Consider the following 27,921-nt stretch of genomic DNA (forward strand, 5'->3'; position numbering starts at 1 on the left):
TGCAAGATTATTTTATTATTTAAAGTAGGTCACAGACTGGGAGATGTGAACCTGCTGGTACCCTTAGCAGAAGGCATGAAGATTACTACTCTTAACCAATGGGGCGGATTTTAAAAGCCCTGCGTGCGTAAATCCTTCCGGATTTACGCGCGCAGGGCACTCGCGTGCTGGCGCACCTATTTTGCATAGGCCGCAGGCGCGCATAAAGCCCCGGGACGCGCGTAAGTCCCAAGGCTTTCTAAAAGGGGCGTGTCGGGGGCGGCGACACACGTGACGCGGCGTTTTGGGGGAGGCGACGCGCATTACGCGGCGTTTCGGGGGCAGCGACGCGGGCGTGGTTTCAGCCCGGGGGTGTGGCCGCGGCCTCCGGACCAGCCCCTGGGACCAGAACACAGAGCGGGGCTGCCGGCCAGCACGCGCTGGCCGGCAGCCGGCCCTATCTAAACCCCCCCCTACCTTGAAGGTAGGGGGGGTTTAGATAGGGCCGGAGGGGTGGGTTAGGTAGGGGAAGGGAGAGGAAGGTGGGGGGAGGGCGAAGGAAAGGTGGGGGGAGGGCGAAGGAAAGTTCCCTCCGAGGCCGCTCCAAAATCGTAGCGGCCTCGGAGGGAACAGGCAGCGCGCACTGGGCTCGGCGCTCGCAGGTTGCACAAATGTGCACCCCCTTGCGTGCGCCGACCCCGGATTTTATAAGATACGCGCGGCTACGCACGTATCTTATAAAATCCAGCGTACGTTTGTTCGCACCTGGTGCACGAACAAAAGTACGCGATCGCGCAAATTTTTAAAATCTACCCCAATATGTTTTGATGTTTTAATGCAACTGTAACTCTGATCCCTGTTTAGACAGCAAGGGAAAAAGAGGAATTGGATTCAGACGACAACCGAGGGTCCCAATTTCTATGGTTTGGGATACTGATATGCAGACATAAGGGAAAAAGCACAGGACTGTTTCTACAGTCAAGTCCAAAAGGAAATGAAGAAAGCATGCATGGGGATAACTTGCTGGTGCAGTAGTTACTACCCTTAGCAGAAGGCATAGAGATTACCAACCTTAACCAACAAGCCTTGATGCTTTTAATGCAACTGCAACATTACTTCCCGCTTCGACAGCAGGAGGAAAAGAGGAATTGGATTCAGACAACAACCAAGAGGGCTCGACTTCTACAGTCTGGGGTACTGATACGTAGACATAAGGGGAAAAGCCCAGGACTGCTTCTATGACCAAGTCTATAAGCAAAGCACATTAAGCAGCAATGTTGAATTTTCAAGAAAGCTCATCACCAGCAAAAAATGTTGCTAGCTGCAATTTTTATGGGTTTTCATAAGGCTTGGGCATAATTGCACAGAGTGACAGCTACTAGGGATGTGCAGAGGGACGCCATACGTTGCATTCAGGATTCATATTCGTCGGGGGGCAGATGCATTGCATTCGGCAAGGGGGCCCCCCGATACATTTATACGTTAATTCATATTCGTTTCTCGGCTAAAATTAAATTAACTACAACCCCCCACCCTCCTGACCCCCCCAAGACTTACCAAAACTCCCGGGTGGTCCAGCCAGGGGTCCGGGAGCCATCTCCTGCACTCACACCCTCGGCTGCTGGTATTCAAAATGGCATCGATAGCCTTTGACCTACTATGTCACAGGGGCTACCGGTGCTATTGGTCAGCCCCTGTCACATGGTAGGAACAATGGATGGCCAGCGCCATCTTGTGCTCCTACCATGTGACAGGGGCTGACCAATGGCACCGGTAGCCCCTGTGACATAGTAAGGGCAAAGGCTATCGGCGCCATTTTGAATACTGGCAGCCAACGGCCCAAGTGCAGGAGATCGCTCCCGGACCCCCGCTGGACTTTTGGCAAGTCTTGTGGGGTCAGGAGGGTCCCCCAAGACTTGCCAAAAGGCTCTGGTGGTCCAGCGGCGGTCCGGGAGCGATCTCCTGCACTTGGGCCTTCGGCTGACAGTAATCAAAATGGCGCCTATAGCCTTTGCCCTTACTATGTCACAGGGGCTACCGGTGCCATTGGTCAGCCCCTGTCACATGGTAGGAGCACAAGATGGTGCCAATGGCCATGTGACAGGGGCTGACCAATGGCACCGGTAGCCCTTGTGACATAGTAGGTCAAAGGCTATCGGCACCATTTTGAATACCAGGCGTCGAGGGTGTGAGTGCAGGAGATGACTTCCGGACCCCCCGCTGGACCACCAGGGAGTTTTGGTAAGTCTTGGGGGGGGGTCAGGAGGGTGGGGGTTTGTTTAGATTGGCTCCTTTAGACAGCCGAATAATTCAGCGAAGATTCATTGTATTCGTGGGGAATCGCGATACGTTTCGCTTCCCCACGAATACAACGAATATGGCCCTATATGTTGCGGATTCCCAATTCGTAGGGAACGAATGCACACCCCTAGCAGTTACCCTTAAGGGAAATATGGGAGTGACCTGTACAGAGTGATAATTACCACCATAAGAAGCTTGTTGAGCAGTCTGGATGGACCACTTGGTCCTTTTCTGCAGTCATTTCTATGTTTCTGTGTTTCTATGTTATTGCAAATGGTGCCAGCTGAACGAGGCTAACACTGTTGCAAATAATTTATGCCATACAAATTGGTGCTGCCCAAGCCATCTCCAAAGTATAACATAGCTTCTAGGTCTCTTAACCCCAATTAAATCTGGCCAAAGGTAGAAATCAACCTTTTTATTTTATAACTGAATAAGGCCCTGCAGTGATGTACATCAGGTCAATTCCATAAACAGGCATTCATTCAAATAGATGCAATATGCTACTAGTCAAGAATTGAACTCTCATTCTTACTTGTACTGCAGTATGCAAGTATAGTTTCAGATGTCTTGTTCTTGAAAAACTACCGCCATTCCCTAGGATTAATATTAGACAGACATTTGTTTTTCTTTTTTGGTTTTTCTTTGTTTTTTTGGGTTTTTTTGCTTTTCATTTATTTAGTTTTTTCATTTTAAATAAAAAACTAATGACAGCATAAAAAAACAAAAGAAGAAAAACACAAAACAAAATCAAAACAGTTAGGCCCCTTTACAGGAGCAAACAATTCTTCCAGGTGTCCCCTCCAAGTCTTCTCACTATATATTTCCTTTCCTTCATGGGCCAGGAGAAATCCCTAGCTGCTTTTGTCCTGCAGGAGGTATATTTAGAAATTACACCAGCAAACCAAGACCAGTACCATTATTAATTTCTTCTGTACAAAACTGCACCAGATGGGGCCTGGATTTGACCATACTCTAAGTATAAACACCCTGACCGAGCAAACTATTTCTTGCACTGGCACGTGATTAGCCATAGGATTTCCGCTTTAAAGTTGTTAAATGAAAGTTTATCAATGCACCCCATGTATTTTCACTGTTAAAAATAAAAATAATTAAAAATAAAAGACAATTCTGTATAAGATCAAGTTTTTATTTAGTCGACAGATTCATTTATTTATTTACGTATTTATTTATTTAGACATTTTATATATTGTCTTTCCAAATGAAGATCAAAACAGTTTACAAAAGAAATATTCATACAATAGGTCAATACATCATGGATTAATATAGAACAACATCTACTGTGTTTTTTGAGATACATATTAACATATTACATATGTTCTAATTCAATAATTTTACATATATTGGTCATTGGGATGTCTTAAGATATTTTACATCTCTCATTGCTTATAATTAATTATTCTATTATTATTATTTTTCCTTTGATATTGTAGTTGATATTTTAGATCTCTGCAGTTTGATATTTTTAAGTTAGATCATATGCATTTTTGAAAAGCCAGGTTTTCAGTTCACATTTCAAATTCTTTTTTCTGATATCATACGTAATGTCTCAGGTAGAGAGTTCCACAACATTGGGTCCTCTATGGAAAACATATTTGCGTCAGATGTGTACTCCGCATTGTAGGCACAGTCAATAGTCCTTTATTTTATGATCTTAGTATACTCTGCAGTGTGTATTGTTGAAGTGTCTCACCTAGTAGGCTGGGGTTTCCAGAGTGGATGATGTTAAAAATTCGTGTTAATACTTTATAATAGATTCTGAATTGTACTGGCAGCCAGTGTAGTGACATCAGCGAGGGTGTGATGTGGTCAAATTTCCTTGTCCTTAATAAACATCTTGCTGAGACATTTTATAATAACTGTAAAGGCTTTAATAGTCTTGTAGGAAGGCCTAGTAATAGGGCATAAAAAAAGCAAAAGGACGGCCTTATGCCGTAGAAAAAGACTTTTATTCTTTTATATGAATAAAACGCCCGACGCCGAGTTTCGCCAAGTTGGCTGCATCAGGGGCTCAAATTGCTTTGATCAGTATTTAGAGCTACATATATGTTCTTATATATAGTGATAAAGTCAGATGGTTGGCAAGACCTTAGTGTGTGGAATTCTTGGTGCTGTATAGTTTGTTCTCAAAATACCAATCGCTCTCAAATGAGAGCCAGCAAATCCTCCATCTCAGTGTAGAGATATTTATTCGAGTCACACTTGATAATAGGAGTTCTCCAGAGAGAAAAGACTTGCCACTCAAAATTCAATGAATATTTCTTTTGTAAACTGTTTTGATCTTCGTTTGGAACGACGGTATATAAAATGTCTAAATAAATAAATAAATAAATAAATAAATAGATCGATCTGTATGTTGCGGTCTGCACCGCTTCCCCTCTCTTCCCCGTGACCAGCGCCTACCTCCGCGTCTGGGGACGCCGCACTCCGCGGTCTCCAGGACCCAAGGACGCGCTCAGTTCCATGTGGCATCCGCCATTTGCCTGTCTCTCTCACCATGGCCTTGCGCGCGTGTGAGTACGGCCACTTTGAGCGCCCAGAACCCGGAAGTCAAGCCCCGCCTGCGCTGATGACGTCACGCTCTGAGACAGATATAACCGGCGACCGGATGTTCCATTATCGCCTTGCAACGAGGTTCACTACAGTCTTGTAGTTCTGAGTTGCGCTTCGTCTTGCTGAGTTCCTGCCGCTGACCTTGGAGTTCCTGACTACGCTTTGCCTGCCGCCTGCCTCGACCCCGGTTCATCCCTGACTACGCTCTGCCTGCTGCCTGTCTCGACCCCAGTTCGTCCCTGACTACGCTCTGCCTGCTGCCTGCCTCGACCCCGGAACGTCCCTGACCACGCTCTGTTGCCGCCTGCCTTTTTATCCCGGCTCGTCTCTGTTCCTGCTTCAGCCTTCAGCCTTGCCTACACCTGCTGGCTGCGGACCCCGCTCCAGGTTTCTACTTGCTCCTACTCACGTCTGCTCACTTAGAGACTCTATTACCTTTGGACTTCCTGGTTCTCTATTGCTGGACTCTCTCTCTCTAGTACCCAAGTCCCAAGGTGCCAGAACCCTACGGGCCCCTCCTGGGGGGTTCTGGGTACCCGGGTGAAGATCTTGTGCTAGACTCAATTACCACTGGACTTCCTGGTTCTCTGTTACTGGACTCTCTCTCTGGTACCTAAGTCCCAAGGAGCCAGGACCCTACGGGCTCCTCCTGGGGGGTTCCTGGTTTCCGGGCAATCACCTGGTGAACACTTTGAGCCTTGGCTCCGCCTCCCGGCCTACCCCGCCTCTCGTGGTAGGTCGGCCCAAGGGTCCACTATTCCACAGCAGTACCCAACCGCAACACTGTAAGCTAAATAAAAACTTGATCTTCTTATACAGAATTGTCTTTTATTTTTAATTATTTTTATTTTTAACAGTGAAAATACACGGGGTGCATTGATAAACTTTCATTTAACAACTATAAAGCGGAAACCCTATGGCTAATCACGTGCCAGTGCAAGAAATAGTTTGCTCAGTCAGGGTGTTTATACTTAGAGTATGGCCAAGTCCAGGCCCCATCTGGTGCAGTTTTGTACAGAAGAAATTAATAATGGTACTGGTCTTGGTTTGCTGGTGTCATTTCTAAATATACCTCCTGCAGGACAAAAGCAACTAGGGATTTCTCCTGGCCCATGAAGGAAAGGAAATATATGGTGAGAAGGCTCGGAGGGGACACCTGGAAGAATTGTTTGCTTCTCCAAAGGGGCCTAACTGTTTTGTTTTTGTAAAATTCGGAGGGAGTAATGTGAATATTATCCAGGTCTAGTGTCAGAAGTTTAGCTATAGAAGGATTTCTGCTTAGTGTTGAGCCTTTAAAATCAGCTTAAAGGTGCTGCCCCCATGAATATAGAAGTACCATACCAAATTTAGTAGAAACAAATTTAAGTTTATTATTGCATATCAAAAGGCAATCATGGGACCTCTGGAAGTCACGGAGTAGTAGCTCCATACTTACAGAGCTATTCCTGTGTGTCTTACCGTGTGTCCATGAATGCTGGCTTTTTATAGGTAAAACATACAGTGATCCCTAATAGGAATCCATGAATGGGAGTATCACGTACCACGTGTCTTGTGTTAAAACAAGATAAGTTGAATCTAAGTTGCCCTGTCCTGCCTCCTACCTTGAGGCCCAATTAAGGCCTAGTTGAGACCCACGTGTCTACCGCTTACTGTCAATCTTCCGTTAGTTCTTTGTCCTGTCAGTCTTTCATTCTCAGGGGGAATTAGAACACTCCAGTTACACTGGGCCCCTGAAGTCGAGATAGATATCCTGTGAGAATGTGACCTTGTCCATGTGCTCTTTGTGACCTCATGAACCTCCATCATATTGGAATAGCTCCAAATGCAGTCCAGATGTCTATTCAAGCTAGGGTCAATCTGAGGTCCTTAAGGCCAGAGTTTCAGTTACCCAGACTCCTTTGCAGCTTGGCCTAAGCCAGAATCTCTGTGTTGATTTCAGACTTCAGGCACACATATCTCATTAACCAAATGATTTCAGTTTTTTTTTGTGTTCAATGTTAGTTTGAGTTGGGTTAGTTCTAGTTGTATTTCTTTCATGTATGTTGCAAGTGTTGATTCTGTTTTTTTAAATGATTTAGTGAATGGTATGTAATGTAATGCTATGTGATGGGTAAGTTCTTGTTGCGAGCGCACGCGGGCGCGGTCGTCTCGGGTGGGTGGTGAGCCCTTGGGCCACGGCAGGACCCCAGGAGGAGCCCAAGGCCACACCGTGGGAGGTGAGCTGAGCAGGCATGGTAAGCCAGGCAGGCAGGAACAGAAGCAGGAAGTCCGGCCCTCCGCTGGACCTGCATGCCCATGGTAGCCAACACGGGGAAGTTGACTAATGAACGGTCCTCCGACTGTTCCCGGCCCTTTCGGACCTGCCGCAGGGAACGGCAATGGGCAGCAGGCCGGACAGAGGCGAGGGCAGACAGAGTCCTTAAACAGACGACATCAGACAGGGCAGAAGCAGGCTGAAGCAGACGGAGACATCAGGACAAGGGCTGAAGCGAGACACTAGAAGGATCCAGGCGAGTAGGAACTCCGATGCTGGGATACTCACATCCGAAGCCCCCTCGGCTGCCAGAGGAAGACATCAGGGTACGGGCTGAAGCAGACACTGTAGACAAGGCTGGACGGGAACATTGCACTGTCCATCAGGGCGCCCTACTCAGCCCACCCGTGGGACTGAGTCACGGACCACCCTGTCCCAGACGCGCCCTACACAGCCCTGGGAGGCTGGTCGCGGACCACGCTGAGAAGGAGGGCGCGGGGAAGACCCAGGCGAACAGGACTCCGATGCTGGGAAACTCACATCCGAAGCCCTTACGGCTGGCAGGCACAGGAACAAACATCTAGGCAGGGTCAGAGACAGACATCAAGGCAGAGACACTGGACATCAGGAACAGCAAGCAGAGACAGGACAAGGCGCCATCAAACATGGAGGACCTGGATCAGCTAGGTTACAGGCGACTGTAATGCTCAGATCCAAGGCAAAGACACAGTGAACAGAAAGTCCTTAAATACTGGAGGTAGAAGGCAACTCCCTGGGAGGAGCTTGCCAGGACCGCCCACCGCTGGTCCTATAACTAGGGTAGAGAGCTGCGGGCCAGCCCCTAGGGAAGGGCGTCGCCCAACAGGAAGTCCAAACACTGAGGCTGCAAGCCACCGGCACAGCTAGGCCTCTCAGGCCCTGGAACAAGTCCTGGATGATGCGCAGGCGAGGCCCAGGCTTCAGAGCGGCCTCTGGAGGAAGGTAAGAGACCTCCTGCAGCGCAGCAGCAGGGGGGATCGCAACAGTTCTGGTCTTCAACCTGTTATTTCACAGGTAAAACATTTCACAATGCAAGTGTCATAAAGGTAAAATATTTTTTTCAAACCTTCAAATGTACTTAGCAATATTATTTTAACATTTTTTCAGGCACAGAAATATTAATCAGAAATCAGTTTCTAGAAAGGATTTCAACTCATTAACAACATCAGATATGTATAAATTAAATTACTTTTTCTCTCTTTTACTCAATGTAACTTGTCACTCATTTCAACTTTCAGTATAAGAATGGATTCTTTGTGATTTTCCTATCGTTTCAGGTTTCTTCGAGATACTTTACTCTCTAGCAACTCATAGAATTCATACAGGTAAATATATTGTATGACTAACATTTTACTAATATGTTTGTCTTTTCTTTGAGTGTGTCTTCTCTCACTATTCTCACTTGCACTAAACAGTGTTTGCAAACAAAGAATTATTTTGCGTTTCTCACACTTTTGTAACAATACGTTAGTGTACATATCTACAACTCGACCATAGTAGCTGCTAGGAAGTGGATCTTGTGAGTGCCAATAGGGAGCATTGAATCGGAATTCCAGGAATGTTATGAAGCATTGGTGGCTTGTAGGTGGGGATAGAGTTCACTGTTGGATAATGTGAGCAGGAACCTCTGGACCACCACTCTAATCATCTCTGGATGCAGCTGTCTTCTCACCTACTAGTCTTTAATCAAAATAATATGAAAAATGTCTCCATGAGACCACCAATCTTCCGCAGGCTAAACTGTGACCCTCAGTCCACATTGTAAGGCTCCAACACATGATAAGTTCATGGGGGCAGGAACCTGGTTTATATTAGCTTAGTATAGAAATAAAGGTCATTAAACAAACAATTATAAATTGATACTTTTTTATTACACTAACTGAATTCATTTTTAGATTAGCTTTCAGGAGCTGGAATTCCTTTACCAGGTCAAAACAAACAAGTTAAACTTCAAAGGAGTTATGTGTGTAAAATTAGCATAAATGCTATCTTTTATTTGTGTTCACGCTATTTTATAAACATCTAAAGTATGCATGTATTTTCAGTTTCATGTATACATTTACCTGCTTAAAAAAGGGGCGGTCTAGGAGCATTGTGGGGCGGGGCCAGAGTTGCTATTTTTTGAGAGATTTGCCTTAATACATTAGGCTACTTGTTCACTCAATTTTACATCTGCTAATTAATTAGTACAACTGCTATCAGACGTGTGTTTTCTGCTGTTTTGGGGTGGGAAATCTAGGTGAAGTAGTAGAAGGGTCTCAATGAACTGGAAATGGACTGGGTAAACTGGTGATTTCAAGTATGCGCACATATTTTAGACTATATCTACTTCTACCTGTAAATCAGAGTTTCACATGAACAAGTTATATTTATTTTGCATGTAAAATATATACATGTATGTTTATAAAATAAAATACTCACTTTCATTGCACATATTAAACATACATGTGTATGTTGAGAGACAGTTTTATGTATATTTTATAATCTGCACAGATCAGTTATGCACAAATTAGAAAATATTATAGTAGACTCTGTGTGCCCATATACGCATGTATATGGAGCCACACAGAGATTTTTGAAAGTTATCCTCAAAATGAGCAGGTCCTAAAAAGCAGAAACCATTTTTTTCAAGCAGTGAATGCTTTAGTGGCTTGAAAAGTGGCTTGGTATTCCCTTTAACAAAGAGCCCTTCCAAGCTAAGGGGGTCATTTATCAAAGGCTTATCGCACACGATACGGCCATATTGCATGCGATAGAATGCAAATTAGGGGGAGGGGAGGAGTTGGGGCAGGGAGGGGGTGGAGTCGGCGGTGGCTTCGCTGCCAGCAATAATGTTACTAACATTATTGTCGGCAGTAGTGCGCCGAATAGCACCACTTTTCACGGTGGCGCTATTCGGTGCGAAAGCTGGCAGCTGGTGCACTGCCGTAATACGAAGGCTGCGGGCTTTTGCAGGCCCAACCCCCCCCCCCCTTCGCCCCCCCGCCCCCTGTTTTCGATTCATCATTCTGCGAAGAATAATGAATCCTGGCCTAAGTTACAACAGGGTTATATGCGTCACTATCATTCTGTGCTTTGCAAAGACAGGCGTGTTTAAGTTTATTTCATGCTTGAGAGGAGTTTACAGCTGTAATAAATGAAAACTTCAAACTCATCATTAAGATGTATCTGTATGATTTCTGAACTTGTATTCACCTCTTTTTGCTTGCCTTTGGGATACCTGGATGCAAGAAGTATGATTTAAACATGCATATGCAGCTCTCAAAAATCTTTGCCATGATAGAAGAGCATGTAATGTTGACTAGGCATACCAGTAGGTATTTTTACAGTTCTTCAGTAATAGCATCTACATCTATCTGTCTGTCTATCTATCTCTCTAACTAATAGTAAATAAATGATTGCCAGTCACAATAGAAGTGTCTGGGAAGGAAAAGCTCAGGCTGAGCAAGTTCCTAGATGCCTTTAAGCTCGTCCTTGCCAATGTCACAATCTTACAAGGCTTACATACATTTTTTCATGATTTCCTTTGCCAAGTATTGATCTTTTCTAAATGCGTCATTCTGGCCTGGTTTCCTTTTCCTAGACCACCTACAACCAACACATTTGACAAAGTACTCTGCCTAAAAGGAGATCATAGAGCAAGCCAGATGGCAAATGAGATGATTCCATATAAGCAAACCACCATTCTTCAATATCAGCACAAAGGCATCATCTATCTAGCTAGAAAAGAAGAATGACAAATAGTTGCCAGGGCAAAAAATGCTCTGGCAGGTCTTGAATTGTGTCCTGCCCAATCAAAGGCTGGTGCCTTGTATGCAGAGTCACAGAGTGGCTTAAGTAGAGAGAAGCTCACACAGCTGTTAGCCTGATAAATGACCATGGCCCTGAGGCTCTAGATTGGCCCTTCAGGGTTCAAAAGGTATTGCTGGGAACACCACAGTATTTTGACAACTTGAAGACTAGAGTCGCAGATGAGTTGAGCTGTTAAATCTGGAGATCCCTGTGAGTGCTCATGCACATGTATCTATTCTGGTAAGTAGAAGAGTATTGTAGAATACCTACAGTATCTAAATGTAATTTGCTTAGAAGTGGCTGAAAGGCAGAATATAAATCAAGTAAATAAAATAAGTCTTGTTAAAATATTGTGGTTTCTCTAACTGAGTCAAGCATGTACATAACTGATACAACTGGATTAATTCACTCATACTAGATCTTGTACTGTGTTTCTGTTATCTCTATGCTGTGTAACACCCAGAAGAGTTCCAAAAATAAAAGTCCTAGCACCAACTTTTCTTCTCTTGGCATCTGGTCTGTGGGTTCAAATTTGATCAGGTTGATGATAAACTGGAACTGGTTCAGAGGTTAGAAGGGGATGAGGGTCTTACTGGGCAGGGGAACAGGAAAACAAAAGCTTATTTTCCTTCTGAGTCCTGATTGCCACCTCCCCCTCCCCCCTCAGTGGAAGTCTTGCTATACTCTTCAAGCCTTCCTTGTCAGATTCTGGACCATGAACCCCAAATCTGGGATTAAATAACTCCAGTCTACACAAAAGTTTGGTGGCTCCAGCTGGCAAACAACGTATTTACTCTGGAGAATCAGCAGTAAATCACATAACAACTGCAGATATAACAGCACAGACAGTTGGGATAATAAAACAAAACCACTACCCCTTAGCAGCAAGATAAGTAAATATCATCTAGGCCAAAGAAATCAATAGAACTACACGCATTAATTTTAACCGAGCACAAAGTTCAGCAGGTGGAGGGTTATCCAAGCAAAGGACATGAGTTCAACTGCAGCCAGTGTCCATGTATCCTCTTAGGATTTCATGAGGAGAAATTAGGCATTAGTGCCTAGGATTGGCCTTGTCATCCAGTGTCCATGGCAGAATCAGAAGGATCCATTTTGGAATGGAAACACCAGAAAACCCTCTGCTGGAAACAATCACTAGAACTCCTCACTGAGATATGGCTCTTTGAATTCTCAGTCAACAAATCTCAAAAGTCTCTCCTTCCTCAGAATCTTTGAACTTATATTCTCTAGGCCAGGAGTCTCAGTATATTCAAATGTATCTCATGCATATTCATGGTGGATATCCTGAAAACCTGACTGGCCGTGGGGGTCCCCAGGATAGGTTTGGGAAGCCCTGCTCTAGGCGCTGCCTCTTGCATTGCACATTCTTAAACATATAGCCACATAATTGCAGCCCTGGGGTGTTAGATCAACCACCCATAGAATACAATGGGAGGGGTTAAACAGTAGAGATTTAGTACACAGCATATTGAACAATAACCAAAGGCTCGGGCCATTTGGAACATGGGTCCTAGTTGTATAGTCTTACCCTGGAAAAAAGTAAGTCAGGTTGCTAATGTAGTTCTATTTAAATACCTTTGAAGAAACCTCTGTTATACTTTAAACTGGAGTTGGCTTATATATTGCAGGGGGCTCCTCAACCTGGCACTAGTTCAGTGACTATATTTAAATAGGACAGTTTCAAAGAATGCTTTCTCAACAAGAGTTTTTGACAGTAACCAATGCTTTAGATTTGCGTCAGTCAAGTTTCAGGCTAAATTACAGCGTGGAAACAGTCTTGGTTAGCCTGGTGTTGTGGACTTGAGTGAAATGCTCAACACTCACAACTAAAAGAGAAAAGTCTTTAAGGAAATGGGATATCCCAGGAGTGTGAACTTTACCTGAGCATAAGAACATAAGTTTTGCCATGCTGGGTCAGACCAAAGCCCAGCATCCAGTTTCCAACAGTGGCCAATTCAAGTCACAAAACAGTGGTAGGATTTCTAAGTTCAATAGATTCCATGCTGCCTACCCCAGGGACAAGCAGTGTATTTCCCCAAGTCCATCTTAATAATGGTTTATGGACTTTTATTCCAGAAACTTGTCTCGAAAAAGATATAATTGTAATGGAGAAGGTACAGAGAAGGGCAACCAAAATAATAAAGGGGATGGAACTGCTCCCCTATGAAGAAAGACTAAAGAGATTAAGACTTTTCAGCTTGGAGAAGAGACGGCTGAGGGTGGATATGATAGAGGTGTTTAAAATCATGAGAGATCTAGAACGGTAAATGTGAATCGGTAATTTACTCTTTCAGATAATAGAAGAACTAGGGGTCGCTCCATGAAGTTAGCATGTAGCACATTTAAAACTAATTGGAGAAAATTCTTTCTAACTCAACGCGCAGTTAAACTCTGGAATCTGTTTCCAGGGGATGTGCTTAGTGCAGTTAGTGTGGCTGGGTTTAAAAAATGTTTGGATACGTTTTTGGAGGAGAAGTCCATTAATTGCTATTAATCAAGTTGACTTAGAAAATAGCTACTGCTATTACTAGCTTCAGCAGTTTGGAATATACTTGGTTTTTTGGGTACTTGCCAGATACTTTTAGCCTGGATTGGCCACTGTTGGAAACAGAATGCTAGTCTTGATGGACCCTTGGTCTGACCCAGTATGGCAAGTTCTTATGTTCTTAACCTTTTTTAAACCCAACTACAGTAACAGCTTTAACCACGTCCTCTTGCAACGAGTTCCAGAATTTAATTTTGCATTGAATAAAAAAGTATTTTCTCCTATTTGCCTTAAATGTATCACCTAGTAAGTTCACTGCATATCCCCTAATCTTTATACTTTTTGAAAGTGTAAACAACCAATTCGTGTTTACCCTTTATTTTATAAACATTTATAGGGGTGGTTCTATAATGAGGCAGGATGAGGCAGCCACTTCAGATGGTAAAATTTTGGGAGCAGCAGTAAGCATGCTCCAAAATACCCCTGCTACGAACTCCTCACCCTCCCTTTACATTCAGAATGCTAACATCAGTGGAGTTCTCATGCTCCATTGCCAGGAAGACCACGTATCTGCAGGATGAGGTGCTGGCAGGATTCCTACTCACTGCCAGCAATGAGAGGACCCTGTAGGTGCCTCTGGATGACAGGCTGGCAGGGATTCCTATTCTCCACCAGTAAGAGACCCCCTTGGGCGAAGCTAGATGACGCATTGGTAGGAGTTCCTTCTCCTTGCCAGCAAAAGACTCCATGGATGCTGCTAGATAATGTGCTGGCAGGGTTCCCACTCTCCGCTAGGACCTCACACCTCTGGATGACACGCTGACAGGGGTTCCCACTTCCCACCAGCAAAAAGACCCCATGGACACTCTGAATGAACTGCTGGGCTTTCCGTCCGCAGGAAGAAGATCCAATGGTGGATCTTATTTCAGTGTGGCAGAAGGCAGGCCATATATGTGTTATGGTTATTGATGCTTAGGTGGATCCTTGGACACTGTGGCAGCTGACCATGCTCATGGGGGGGCAGTCCCGTGAGGGACCATGGTGTCAGGCTAGACTCTGGACACACAAACACAGATTTGAATCTTTATTTAAACAGTTTTGGAAACCACCAGAGGTGGCAGTAGTGAGTAGTAGATGTTGAGACCTGCTGGGCGAGTATCCCACAGGACGCTGGAACAGCGAATCCTCTGCTTGGCTGTGCTGTAGTGGAAAGAGACTGAGAGTTATGAGTACACAGTGAGAAACATACAGAATCCCAGGTAGAATAGGAGAAGCTCTGAGACAGGGAGAGCACCTGATCCCTTAGAGCAGAGAGACTCAGTGGTATTGTACTCACACAGCGATTCCACTAGATGAGAGGTCTGGCACTGGAACAGAGGGCAGGCCCTCGAGGAGTGAGTACCTGGTTCCAGGGAAGCAGTTCTGTGGAATAGATGGTAGTTGTACTCACAGATGGAAACTGTTAGTGAAGTCTTCCAAGTAGAAAGGGTTGTAGATGCAGGCAGCGACTCAGGGAACATGGGCCCTCGAGGAGCGATTACCGGTTTCTTGATAGCACCTGAAAGAAGCAGAAGAGGCCCCCGAGGAGTGGGTACCCCGTTAGCAATAAGAGTTCCAGATACCGCTGGAGTGGTAGAGTAGCTTCGGTACGGAGAGCGAAGCCCATCCATAGGGTTCCAGTTGCTAACTTGATTAGCTAGCAAAAGTTGTAGGCTTAAATATCCGGCCAGCATGATGTCATCTCAGGGGGACACCCCTGAGGTTCGCGCCAATGTGGAAATAAAGATGAGGGCGGCGTGCGCGCGCACACCCTATGGTACCTTGGAGGAGCATGGCGGGAAGCAGCACCAAAGCCGGTCCGGGAACCCTGGAGAGGTCGGCAGACAGAATCCGCAGCAGCCAATAGTCCAAGGTGAGCGGGAGGAGCTGCAAGAAGAGTGAGGTAGGTGGGGCGAAGCCGTCGCAGACCAACGCTCGCAACACATAAGAACCTGGCAAGTACCCAAAAACTAAGTCTATTTCATGTTACCGTTGCTAGTAATAGCAGTGGCTATTTTCTAAGTCAACTTAATTAATAGCAGGTAATGGACTTCTCCTCCAAAAATTTATCCAATCCTTGGATGAGAACTCACTGAGAATGAGTGGTTTCAGAAGTGAAACGTGGAATGCGTTGAGGATTTTCAATCCAGTCGGTAGCTTCAGACTGTATGTAATATTGCCAAGATGTCGGAGGATTGGAAATGGTCCAACATAGCGAGGAGCAAATCAAAAGGAGGGTATCTTTAGTCTCAGATGCTTAGTGGATAGCCAGACTTTGTCACCAGGTTGAAACACAAGCACTTTAGAATGGTGAGCGTTGTAGGACTTCTTTGCTCGATCACCCACTTTAATTAGCATTTCTTTAATCTGAGTCCATAGTTGATGGATATCATCAGCAGTGGATTGAGCTGCTGGGGACAACACTGAGAGCTTCAGTGGAAGTGGCGGTGAAGGTAAACGTCCATATACCACTTCAAATGGTCTTGATCCAGTGGATGATGCTGGATGTGAATTAATGGCGAATTCAGCCCATGGTAACAGCTCGGCCCAGTTATTCTGATGGCAACTCACATAGGCCTGAATGAACTGTTTCAAGGTCCTATTCATCCTTTCAGTTTGGCCATTTGATTGAGGATGATAGGCAGATGTATAATCCAGAGAGATGTCAAATAGCTTGCACAAAGCCTTCCAGAATCTTACCGTGAATTGAGATCCTCTGTCCGAGACTATGTGCTTCAGTAGGCCGTGAAGGCGAAAGATGTATGCAATGAAGAGCTTCACAAGCTCCAAGGCTGAGGGTAAGCCAGGCAGTGCCACGAAATGAGCCATCTTGCTGAAACAGTCAACTGTGACCCAGTTGGTATTCATTCTCCAGAAAGAGGTAGATCAACTACAAAGTCCATGGCTGTTCCGGAGCTGGCAGCGGTTGTAGCAATCCCCAAGGCTGACCAGAGGTAGGCTTATGTTTGGCACAGTTGGAGCATGACACTATTTATTTATTTATTTATTTTAAAACTTTTCTATACTGTCGCTAAGTTATATACCGTCGCAACGGTTTACAAATAGGCACATAGACTAAGGTAAGAGAGAATGTACGATATCCTACATTTAAACAGGTGCCAATAAAGTTCGGTTACAATTTCATAAATAAAATCATTATTTGAGTAATGTTGGTCAAGTCCAGGTATAGGAAAATGTGTCTTCCTTAATAGTAGGCCACCAATAGTACTTCTGAAATTTCAGTAGGGTACGGTGTTGACCAGGGTACGGCGTTGACCAGGATGGCCTGCCAGCTTGGAATCATGAGCCCAGTAAAGAAGTTTCTTTCTGAAGTCTATAGGCACAATAGTTTTACCGGCAGTCACAGAATGGGTAGCTGCCAAGATGACTTTCTTCAGTTCGATGAGGTTCTTCAGGTACATCCTCAGAGAGGAAAGAGCATGATAGAGCATCAGCTCTGGTATTCTTGTCTCCAGGGCGATATTTGAGCACGAAGTCAAAGCAATTAAAAAACAAGAACCATCTGGCTTGTCTGTGGTTAAGACGTTGCGCATGACGGAGAAACTCTAGATTCTTGTGGTCTGTGAATACGGTAATTTGATGTTGGGCGCCTTCAAGCCAAGGCTGCCATTCCTCAAATGCCAGTTTAATAGCCAGGAGCTCTTTATCTCTGATCCCATAGTTCTTCTCTGCTGGAGAAAAGCATCGCGAGAAAAAGGAGCAGGGATGTAAGGCTTTAGAATCTCCAGTTTGGCTTAACATGGCCCCTACTCCAACATCTGAACAACCTCCACAATAAAGGATTTATTGGGGTCAGGGTGACATAGACATGGCTCAGTGGAAAAGGCAGTCTTTAATTCCTGAACGCAGAAATGGCCTCTGCAGACTATTTAGAAATGTTGGCCCCTTTCCGTGTCATTGCAGTTAATGGCACAGTTAAAGAAGAGTAGTTCTTTATAAAGCTTCTAAAATAATTTATGAACCACAAAAATCGTCTCAGGGCCTTCAGACTGTTAGGTTGAGACCAATTTTTGATACGCTCTAATTTTTGGGGATCCATCTGGAAGTCTTGTTTTGATACGATATAGCCAAGGAAAGGCACAGAATCTTTATGAAATTCGCCCTTTGACAGCTTGGCATAGAGGCGGTGTTCTTGAAGTCTCAGTAATACTTGCTTGACATCTGCTAGATGAGTAGGCATATCCTGTGAGAATATCAGGATGTCATCTAGGTAAACAATGACACTTTTATACAAAAGGTCCCGCAGAATGTCATTCATCATGTTCTGAAACACAGCGGGAACGTTGCACAGGCCGAAGGGCATTACCAAATATTCGAAATGGCCATCTCGAGTGTTGAAGGCTGTTTTCCACTCGTCACCGTCGCGGATGCAAACCAAGTTATAGGCTCCCTTTAGGTCAAGTTTCAAGAATATCTTGGCTCCTTGAAGTCGATCAAACAGCTCTGAGATCAGAGGTAAGGGGTATCGGTCTTTAATCGTGATCTCGTTCAGACCTCGATAGTCGATACAAGGACACAGAGTACTGTCCTTCTTCCCCATGAAGAAGAAGCCTACTGCTGCAGGAGACTTAGACGGTCTAATGAAACCTTTTTTCAAGTTTTCCTCAATGTACTCGGACATGGCCTTGTTCTCTACCACTGACAGTGGGTAGACACATCCCTTAGGAGATTCAGCATTAGGTTTCAGTCTTATGGCACAGTCATAAGATCTATGTGGCGGAAGGAAGTCAGCAGCTTCTTTGGAGAAAACATCATGGAATGATTCGTACTGAGGCAGCAGCCCTGGCATCACTGGAGCAGTAGGCATGCAGAGAATAGGAGAGACCTCCTTTAGGCATTTGCCATGACATTCTGGGCCCCAACGGGAGAGTTCCAATATAGCCCAGTTGAATTGTGGCATGTGCAGCTGCAACCAGGGTAACCCCAGAATGATAGGGTACATGGCCTTCTCTAACACAAAGAAGGAAATTGTCTAAGTATGGAGAGCTCTGGTGCGGAGGACTACCGGTTCCGTTCAACAGGTAACATCACCCGGTAATGGCTCTCCGTGAATAGACGATAGGAGTAGTGGAATCTTCAAAGAGGAGAGGGCATAGTAAGCCTAAGAAAAGTCCTCCCACAGGACTTAGGCCCATCCGTTTCCCGGACAGATGGGGCATGTTTGGACTGCATGACCAGCTTGTCCACAATACATGCACAAACCATTCCTCTTCCGAAATCTTCTCTCTTTGGATGTCAGGTGACTGCGACCAATTTGCATTGGTTCTTCACCACTGGCAACAGGCATTACAGGAACTATTCTGAGTGCAGGCTTAGCACGAACTTCTTTCTGAACAGGTCCTTTACCAGGCTTGAGTTCTTGCACCTTATCACGAAGTTGGTGATCAATTCTAGAAGCTAAGGCCACTAGCTCATCAGCAAGTCAGGTGTCACACGAGCAGCTAGCTAGTCCTTCAAGTGGGAATCCAAACCTCTGAAGAAGAGAGTTTTCAGGCATCTAGGGTCCCAAAATAATTCAGCAGCAAGAGTCTTGAACTCTATAGCAAAATCAGCCTGTGATCGGTTGCCTTGCTTCAGGTCCACCAAAGCAGAATCAGCAACAGTGTGTCAAGCAGGATCATCAAAAACGGATTTGAACAAGTCCAAAAATCCGTCAATATCCTGGAGTATAGGATCTTTGCTTTCCCACAGCATGGAAGCCCAAGACAAGGCCCTTCCATCAAGATAAGATAGAACGTAAGTAGTCTTGGCGTAGGCTGTAGGGAAGTGAGAGGGTTGTAATGCAAAATGCATGCAATAGGGATGTGAATCATTTTTGAACGATTAAAATTATCATCAGATAATTTTAAAATCGTTCTAAATCATTAGAGTGCACGATACAATACAAATGCCCCCGATTTATCGTCAGAGGCATTTGTATTGTATCGTTAAATAGGGCATGGGAATTATTTGGGGGAGGGCGGGAAAACCGGCACACCAAAACAACCCCTAAACCCACCCCAACCCTTTAAAACCAATTCCTTACCCTCCCCCACTCTCCCGAACCCCCCCAAAATGTTAAGTTACCTGGTGGTCCAGTGGGGGGGGTCCCAGCACAATCTCCCGCTCTCGGGCCATCGGCGCCATTTTGGCTGCCACTAATTAAAATGGCGCCGATGGCCCGATAAAAAAAAAAACCACCCGACCCTTTAAATCGACCCCCCTTAGCCTCCCCCACCCTCCCGACCCTTTTTTTTTAGGGAGGCCTGTGCCGCTAAAAAAAACAACCCACCCGACCCTTTAAATCGACCCCCCGCTCCCGACCCCCCCAAAACCTTTTAAAATTACCTGTGGTCCAGGGGGGCCTCGGGGGGCCTTGGGGAGAGATCCAGGGGGGCCTCGGGGAGAGGAGAGACCCAGGGGGGCCTCGGGGAGAGATTTCCTGTTCCCAGGCATCAGCTGTTCTAAAAAAAAAATGGCACCGATGCCCCTTTGCCCTTACCATGTGACAGGGTATCCGTGCCATTGGCCGGCCCCTGTCACATGGTAGGAGCACTGGATGGCCGGCGCCATCTTTAAAGATGGCGCCGGCCATCTTTACTCATCAGCCCCTATTATAGAGTTCTGTTCTGTTCGTAGGTGTCACGTAGAATGTCAAAGTGGCCCCTAACCCCCTACACTCTTACCTAATCCCTACCTTGAGTTACTAGGTGGGCCTACCATAGGGATACAAATACCTACCTATGGGCCAAGACATTATGGCCTCTCTCTCTCTCTCTCATCCAATACAGGTTGGCACTTATCACAATTTGTGCTAACTTAGCTCTTAGTGCAAATTGTGATAAATGCTATATTAGCATAAAACATACCCCTTTTGCTATCACATGCGGTACTTACCGCATTTTGATAAATCCAGGCCAAAAATGGAAGAAAAAGACTCTTTTTTTGCTTGTTATAGTAAACACAGATAAATTTGCAGAAACAAATAAATTAAAAACTAAAAATGAAGCATAAGAAAAGTTTCTGCAGTCCTGGCACATTTTAATAAAAGTCTTTTCTATTTAGTGTATCAGCTCCACAGTCTCATCATCATCTTTATTTGGAAAATTGCTTTTCTATAAAGGCAAACAAAGCAAGTTACTATTTTTAGAAGAATATATAAACATTCCAGCTCAAATGTACAGGAAAAGCAGAAACAATTAATTTAAAAGCATACAGCAGTTTAGACATAGACATACATTGATTGTGAAATAAGAAATGCCAAAAGAGGTGAGCCAAAGAAATAAGAGAATAAAGCTCTATTGGAGCTAAATGTCCAAAAAAAATCCACAGCTCAATTAAAAATAAAGATCAGTCAAGTGTCATTAGGGACAATGGTCCTGAAAACTCAGAAATAGTGCTGAGTTGACCCAAGCTTATGAACATCACAATAATAGGTCTTCCTATAAAGCCAAGATTTAAGTAATTTTTGAAAGGCAATCAAATCCCCAGTCAAAAAGAAGTTAATAGGAAGTGAATTTCATAATTTGGGGGCCATAAAAAATACCATGCTCAGTCAGTCCAAGGTCCATCAAGCCCAACATCCTGTCTCAGATAGTGGCTAAGCCAGTCACAAGTACCCAGCAGATCCCAAAACGTAGCTCTATTTCTTACTTTTTTTACCCTTCAGGACCTCCGACTTAATATCGCCATGATATTAAGTCAGAGGATGCACAGAAAAGCAGTTTTTACTGCTTTCTGTGCACTTTCCCGGTGCCCGAAGAAATTAGCACCTACCTTTGGCGCTAAATTTGTTTTCTGAATCACACGGGAATACCTAATAGGACCATCAGCATGTTGAGGGCGCTATTAGGTTCGGGGGATTGGACGCGCGTTTTCAGCCCATTACAGAATAAGGGGTAATGCTAGCACGTCGAAAGTGTGCGTCCAATGGCTCCGTCGGAGCGCACTGTATTGTATCGGCCCGATAGATACCATAATATCTGAGAGTAAGGCAGTAAACACTTTAATCGCTGATTCTTTATCCTGTTCTGAATCTAGAGTCCATTGGTGTGTCTGTATAAAGTTTCCCAATTGTCCAGGGTCATAAAATACATATCTGTTTCCAACCACTCTCATCACGCAAATTTGATTTGATAATTAGAGGGAAAACATTAAGGAAATCTACTATGATAGCATTTAATTTTAAAAAGGGAAATGAGAAAAATGGTTAGGAAAAAACTGAAAGGAGCAAATGCAAAGGTTAAAAAGGGCTCCAGGGGTGATCTGGGAAACTACAGACCAGTTAGCCTGACTTCAGTGCCAGGAAAAATAGTGGAAAGTGTTCTAAACATCAAAATCACAGAACATATAGAAAGACATGGTTTAATGGAACAAAGTCAGCATGGCTTTACCCAGGGCAAGTCTTGCCTCACAAATCTGCTTCACTTTTGTGAAGGAGTTAATAAACATGTAGATAAAGGTGAACCGGTAGATGTAGTGTACTTGGATTTTCAGAAGGCGTTTGACAAAGTTCCTCATGAGAGGCTTCTAGGAAAAGTAAAAAGTCATGGGATAGGTGGCGATGTCCCTTCATGGATTGCAAGCTGGCTAAAAGACAGGAAACAGAGAGTAGGATTAAATGGGCAATTTTCTCAGTGGAAAGGAGTGGGCAGTGGAGTACCTCAGGGATCTGTATTGGGACCCTTACTTTTCAATATATTTATAAATGATCTGGAACGAAATACGACGAGTGAGATAATCAAATTTGCAGATGACACAAAATTGTTCAGAGTAGTTAAATCACAAAAAGATTTAACTGGACGATTAAAATAGGTCTGACTAGAGTGCTGGACTTTACAGAAAAGGGAGCTTTCATCTGTCGGGAAACTCTAATAGGGCTTTTAGCATTTCAGGTTTCTTGATTTTTATAAATAAAATACTTCCTATATTCCAGTAAGATTGTCGTTTTCAGACCAGTAAACCAGTTATAATTAATAGTTCAGAAAAGGCAGAGAATTGATTTCAAAACTATTTACAGTTAAATGTCAGAAACAGCAAGGGAAAATGTATTTAAATAGCACTGTTTATCTACAGTCCAAACTGCAAGAGCATTGGCCTTTCCGTCCTTTAAAGATAAGTTATAATATCTGCAGTGACACTGAAAAGAATCCATTTGTAGGGTAGAAGGGGCTTCTTCTCCTTTCTTGCCACTTTCATGGCATCAGTAGTAGGGCCTGTCATGGTCAAATGGGCCGAACAGCAATAAGTAGTGAAGTGGTCATAATACCTTCTGATTTCCTTTTTCTTTCCTGACCCATTTCCAGAGTTGTTCCTCCTATTTTCCCCATTTTCCCCTGTTTCCTTCAGGGCTTTCATGACTCTTTACCTCTGCTTCAATTTTAGATTTATTAGACAGCTTTTGATCCAGACCTCTTTCAGTTCTTCTATCTCTGAAGCTATTTTTAACTCCTTTTTTAGAATTATTTATTATCATCTTCTGTGAACAGATCAAAGTTATGTAAACCCCCACCCCCAGTCAATTCTCTCTCTGGATTTTTAGGATAAGTTCACGTAATCACACACATCTGCAATATGCCCCAGTTGCCATTGGCACCCATAACAAATTACAAGATTCTTCCAAACTCTAGGATCAGAGTTTTCTGGGGACTATCATGATCTGTTGTCATCTTCACTGAAAGCCCTATAATTGGTTCTTCCCTTGTAATTTTCTGCTCATAAATACATACCTCTGAATATTTTTTGTTCTGTGCACTGTCTCTACTGTTCAATTATATACATAAAGATGTAATCTGCATTGAATTTGGAGAAATAGTGGATGGAATAAGATGGAATAAATAAATAAACGGTTTGAATGGGTTGTCCTGTGCTTTTAAAATGGCTCCTCTGTTATCTTTTTCTTCTGTGCAGGAATGCTGAGATGACGTTAATATGTGTAACATATCCCCTGACCACAGATCTGTGAAGGTTTAAAAACAATGTGCCAGTGTCCAGTGTCTTGAATCTAAAGGGGCGTTGACAAGAGAAGTGGTTTTAAAAACTTTTTATCTACAACTTGAAAGGTATTTCAAAAAGGGGAGATAGTCTCTGCACGTCTCACTGATGTTTACACTGTAAGATGCCAAAGAACATGCTGTTATATTTTGTTCAACGGCGCCATATGATGGTCACTTGTTTTTTCCTCAGTCATTTATAATTTGTGAGGAATTAATTGTTTTGAGTTTGTACTTTTTCCCACTCTTGAGGTTATTTTTAATATTGTGCTGTTTCTCTTTTAGACATATTCTCATTTGGGCCCCTTGCTCGTTGTAAAAATGTCAAGTCAATTGAACTATAAGGGAAGTTTGATATTAATTTATATTTAAAATAGTTTTATATTTGGAAGAAAGTTTTGCAAAGCTATGTTATTGCGTTAGTTCAGTTGTATCTCATTGCAACCTTACATTTTCTGCATCACTGAAAAACAATTTGCCAACTTGTATGTAGTCATGTTTTCTTTCAATATCTTACAAACATGATTTTGTAAAGAGCAAAAAACTGACTGAAATGACAATTTTAGCTCATAAGAAGGCCAGCTAGTCAATCACTTGTCTAGAACTGACAGGAAATTTCGGTTGGAACAATTGAAATCTATGATTTGTCACAAATTGCTGTATTTTTAGCAACATATTTTATGCATTAGTATAATTTAATTAGATGCTAAGATTCACTTTGAAAGGATGCTTATTTATTTTTAACAAAGATTTGAGACTGTGTCGCAATCAGTTATTATGGGCCTAAAATACACAGTGTGCAACAAAGGGAAGACACTATAGGGGTTTTCCATGTACTGAATGTAATATAACAGAGAATGCATTGCTTACTAATCCAAAAAGAAAGCAATGAGAGCCCTGTTAGTCCACTGAGAAAATGATGCACACTCCTCAGACTCACTCTATCAGCCTGATGAAGGGAGAATAACCATCAAAAACTTGACCCAAATTACCTGAGCTTATTAGGGATGTGAATCGTTTTTTGACGATTTAAAAAATCGTCCGATATATTTTAAATCGTCAAAAATCGTTAGAGGCACGATACAATAGGAATTCCCCCGATTTATCGTCAAAAATCGTAAATCGGGGGAGGGGGAGGGGGAGGGGAAGGGGGAGGGCGGGAAAACCGGCACACTAAAACAACCCTAAAACCCACCCCGACCCTTTAAAATAAATCCCCCACCCTCCCGAACCCCCCCAAAATGTTTTAAATTACCTGGGGTCCAGTGGGGGGTCCCTGTATGATCTTCCACTCTCGGGCCATGGCTGCGTTAATAGAAATGGCGCCGGTGCTACCTTTGCCCTGTCATATGACAGGGCAAAGGTAGCTCCGGCGCCATTTTGGTTCCTGTCCCCCGACGTCACGAGCGCAGGAGATCGCTCCCGGACCCCCGCTGGACCCCCAGGGACTTTTGGCCAGCTTGGGGGGGCCTCCTGACCCCCACAAGACTTGCCAAAAGTCCAGCGGGGGTCTGGGAGCGACCTCCTGCACTCGGGTCGTATTGCCGTATTGCAAAATGGCTACGGCCATACGGCCGGCGCCATTTTGCAATACGGCCATAGGGCTGGAGCCATTTTGCAATACTCGGGCCGTATTGCAAAATGGCGCCGGCCATATGGCCATATTGCCGTATTGCAAAATGGGGCCGGCCGTATGGCAGTATGGCCGGCGCCATTTTGCAATACGGCAATATGACCTGAGTGCAGGAGGTCGCTCCCAGACCCCCGCTGGACTTTTGGCAAGTCTTGTGGGGGTAAGGAGGCCCCCCCAAGCTGGCCAAAAGTCCCTGGGGGTCCAGCGAGGGTCCGGGAGTGATCTCCTGCGCTCGTGATGTCGGGGGACAGGAACCAAAATGGTGCCGGCGCTACCTTTGCCCTGTCATATGACAGGGCAAAGGTAGCGCCGGCGCCATTTCTATTAACGCAGCCGTGGCCCGAGAGTGGAAGATCACACCAGGACCCCCCCACTGGACCCCAGGTAATTTAAAACATTTTGGGGGGGTTCGGGAGTGTGGGGGATTTATTTTAAAGGGTCGGGGTGGGTTTTAGGGTTGTTTTAGTGTGCTGGTTTTCCCGCCCTCCCCCAATTTACGATTTAAACGATTTTTAAAAAAACAAAACCGCGACAATCAGATTCCCTCCCCCCCCAGCCAAAATCGATCGTTAAGACGATCGATCACACGATTCACATCTCTAGAGCTTATGCATTCTTCAGTTTGCAGCAAGAGCAATGATGCACTGTGCATTGTTTTGTTTTTTAACTAATGGACATGAAAATAATCCCTAAGGTATACCGTTTATAATTAGTTTACATTTTTACATATTTAGCACTCACCCATTTGTCCAACGTGTACTGGAGCAGGAATTTCAGTATGTCCAGTACAATGAAATGTCAATGTTCAGTCAATTCATTATAAAATCTGAGAGCTTTATTTTATTTTTAGTTTTACCATTGACTTGTAATATTTTACCATCTAATTGGTTCTAGGAAATACAAATAAATCACCACATAATGTTAATTGTCTTTATAAAAAATAAAGCCTTCCAAATTTCACCTGAATTATTAACCAGAATATTCATATTTCTGATTTGTTGTTTTGAATGAAGCGGTAATTGGTTTACAATATGTTCATTAATGCTATAGAGAGTTTCATGTGTTAAAATGGTTTCTGTTTTTGAGTGATTTAAAGCTACTTAAGCACCTGTCAGGCAATTTATTAAAATCAGTATGCCACTCCGTAAGGGGAGTTTTGAAAGACATTCAGGCGATTGATTGTGAAGTAATGAAATCGATGATATTTAAACTGGCACCTATGTATAACATAAGCGCTTTCAAGCCACTAGAATTTTCTTTTCTTTTCCATTATGACCTAATTCTGTCAGTCTCATTGGCTCAACTCATTGGCTCTCTCAGCTGGTAATTGGGTGCAGGTTTTCAACGATTGCAGCTGAAACACGTCAAATTCCAAAGAACTCTTTGACATTGAAGAAAGTCTATTATTTCCTAAATAGTCTATTATACAAATATAACTGATAAAATTAAATCCCTGTGGCTGCTGCTGCTGTATTTCAAATTTTAAAACATAAACAATGAAATCAATGCAAGCTTATATCAGAAAAACTTTTATCAGGGCATTTTTTGGTAGTAAATGTATTGTTCTCTACAAATTGGCTTTTAACTTTAATTTGCATAGGACAAAAGGCAACAGGCATATTTCCTGGAAGCTAAGCGGGAGAAAGTCCTTTGTGCCTCTGACCCATACAAGTGTACAGTCAGATTCTGTCTGGTCTGTGTTGTTGGAACTGAAAAATGTTATATAACCATTAAGCACAACAGCAGCGGGTTACTTATTACTTATGCTGCCTTCTCCTTTGCATTTTTTTGGGAGGGGGGGCAATAATCAGAGCATTTTATGCAGGTAAACATGTGGTTACCCTTGTAAAATCATGGACTGATTATTGCCCTTCCCCCCTCTTCTCCTCCCACCCCCCCCCCCCCCCCAAAGCAGCTAAACGTGGGTGGAGTCAGGTCAGGGAAGGAAAATTCCACGTGGAAAGCAATCTCTGCATCACATCTCCAATGCAGTGGCATAGCCACAGGTGGGCCTGGGTGGGCAGCTGCCCACCCAATTTGGACCCAGGCCCACCCAGCTGGAACCAGAAGTGGAGCACTGTTACTGCCAGCCGCCGCTGGAAACCAGGCCGGCGGGGCCGAAGAAATGAAAATCGGCGCTGCCAGCCACCGCCGGAAACTAGGCTGGCAGGGGCCAAAGAAAAGAAGATTGGCGCAGCCAGCCACCGCCGGAGACCAGGCCAGCGGGGCCGAAGAAATGAAGACCGGTGCTGCTAGCCGCCACCAGAGACAAGCTGTTCAGCTGGGGGCCTTTCTGTGTATATGTATTTGAGATCGGAAGGGTGCTTCTGTGTGTGTGTGTGTGTGTGTGTGTGTGTGTATGTGAGAAAGGAATGGAGCTTCTGTGTGTGTGTATGTGGTGTGTAGGTGAGAAAGGAATGGAGCTTCTGTGTGTGTGTGTGTGTGTGTGTGTATGTGGTGTGTATGTGAGAAAGGAATGGAGCTTCTGTGTGTGTGTAGGTGGTGTGTAGGTGAGAAAGGAATGGAGCTTCTGTGTGTGTGTATGTGGTGTGTAGGTGAGAAAGGAATGGTGATTCTGTGTGTGTGTATGTGAGAAAGTAATGGAATTTCTGTGTGTGTGTATGTGTATGTGGTGTGTATGTGAGAAAGGAATGGTGCTTCTGTGTGTGTATATGTGAGAAAGGAATGGAGCTTCTGTGTGTGTGTATATGGTGTGTATGTGAGAAAGGAATGGTGCTTCTGTGTGTGTGTATATGAGACAGGAATGGAGCTTCTGTGTGTGTATGTGGTGTGTATGTGAGAAAGGAATGGT

Source organism: Rhinatrema bivittatum, chromosome 4 (genome assembly GCF_901001135.1).
Source record: "Rhinatrema bivittatum chromosome 4, aRhiBiv1.1, whole genome shotgun sequence".
Taxonomy (NCBI): Eukaryota; Metazoa; Chordata; class Amphibia; order Gymnophiona; family Rhinatrematidae; genus Rhinatrema; species Rhinatrema bivittatum.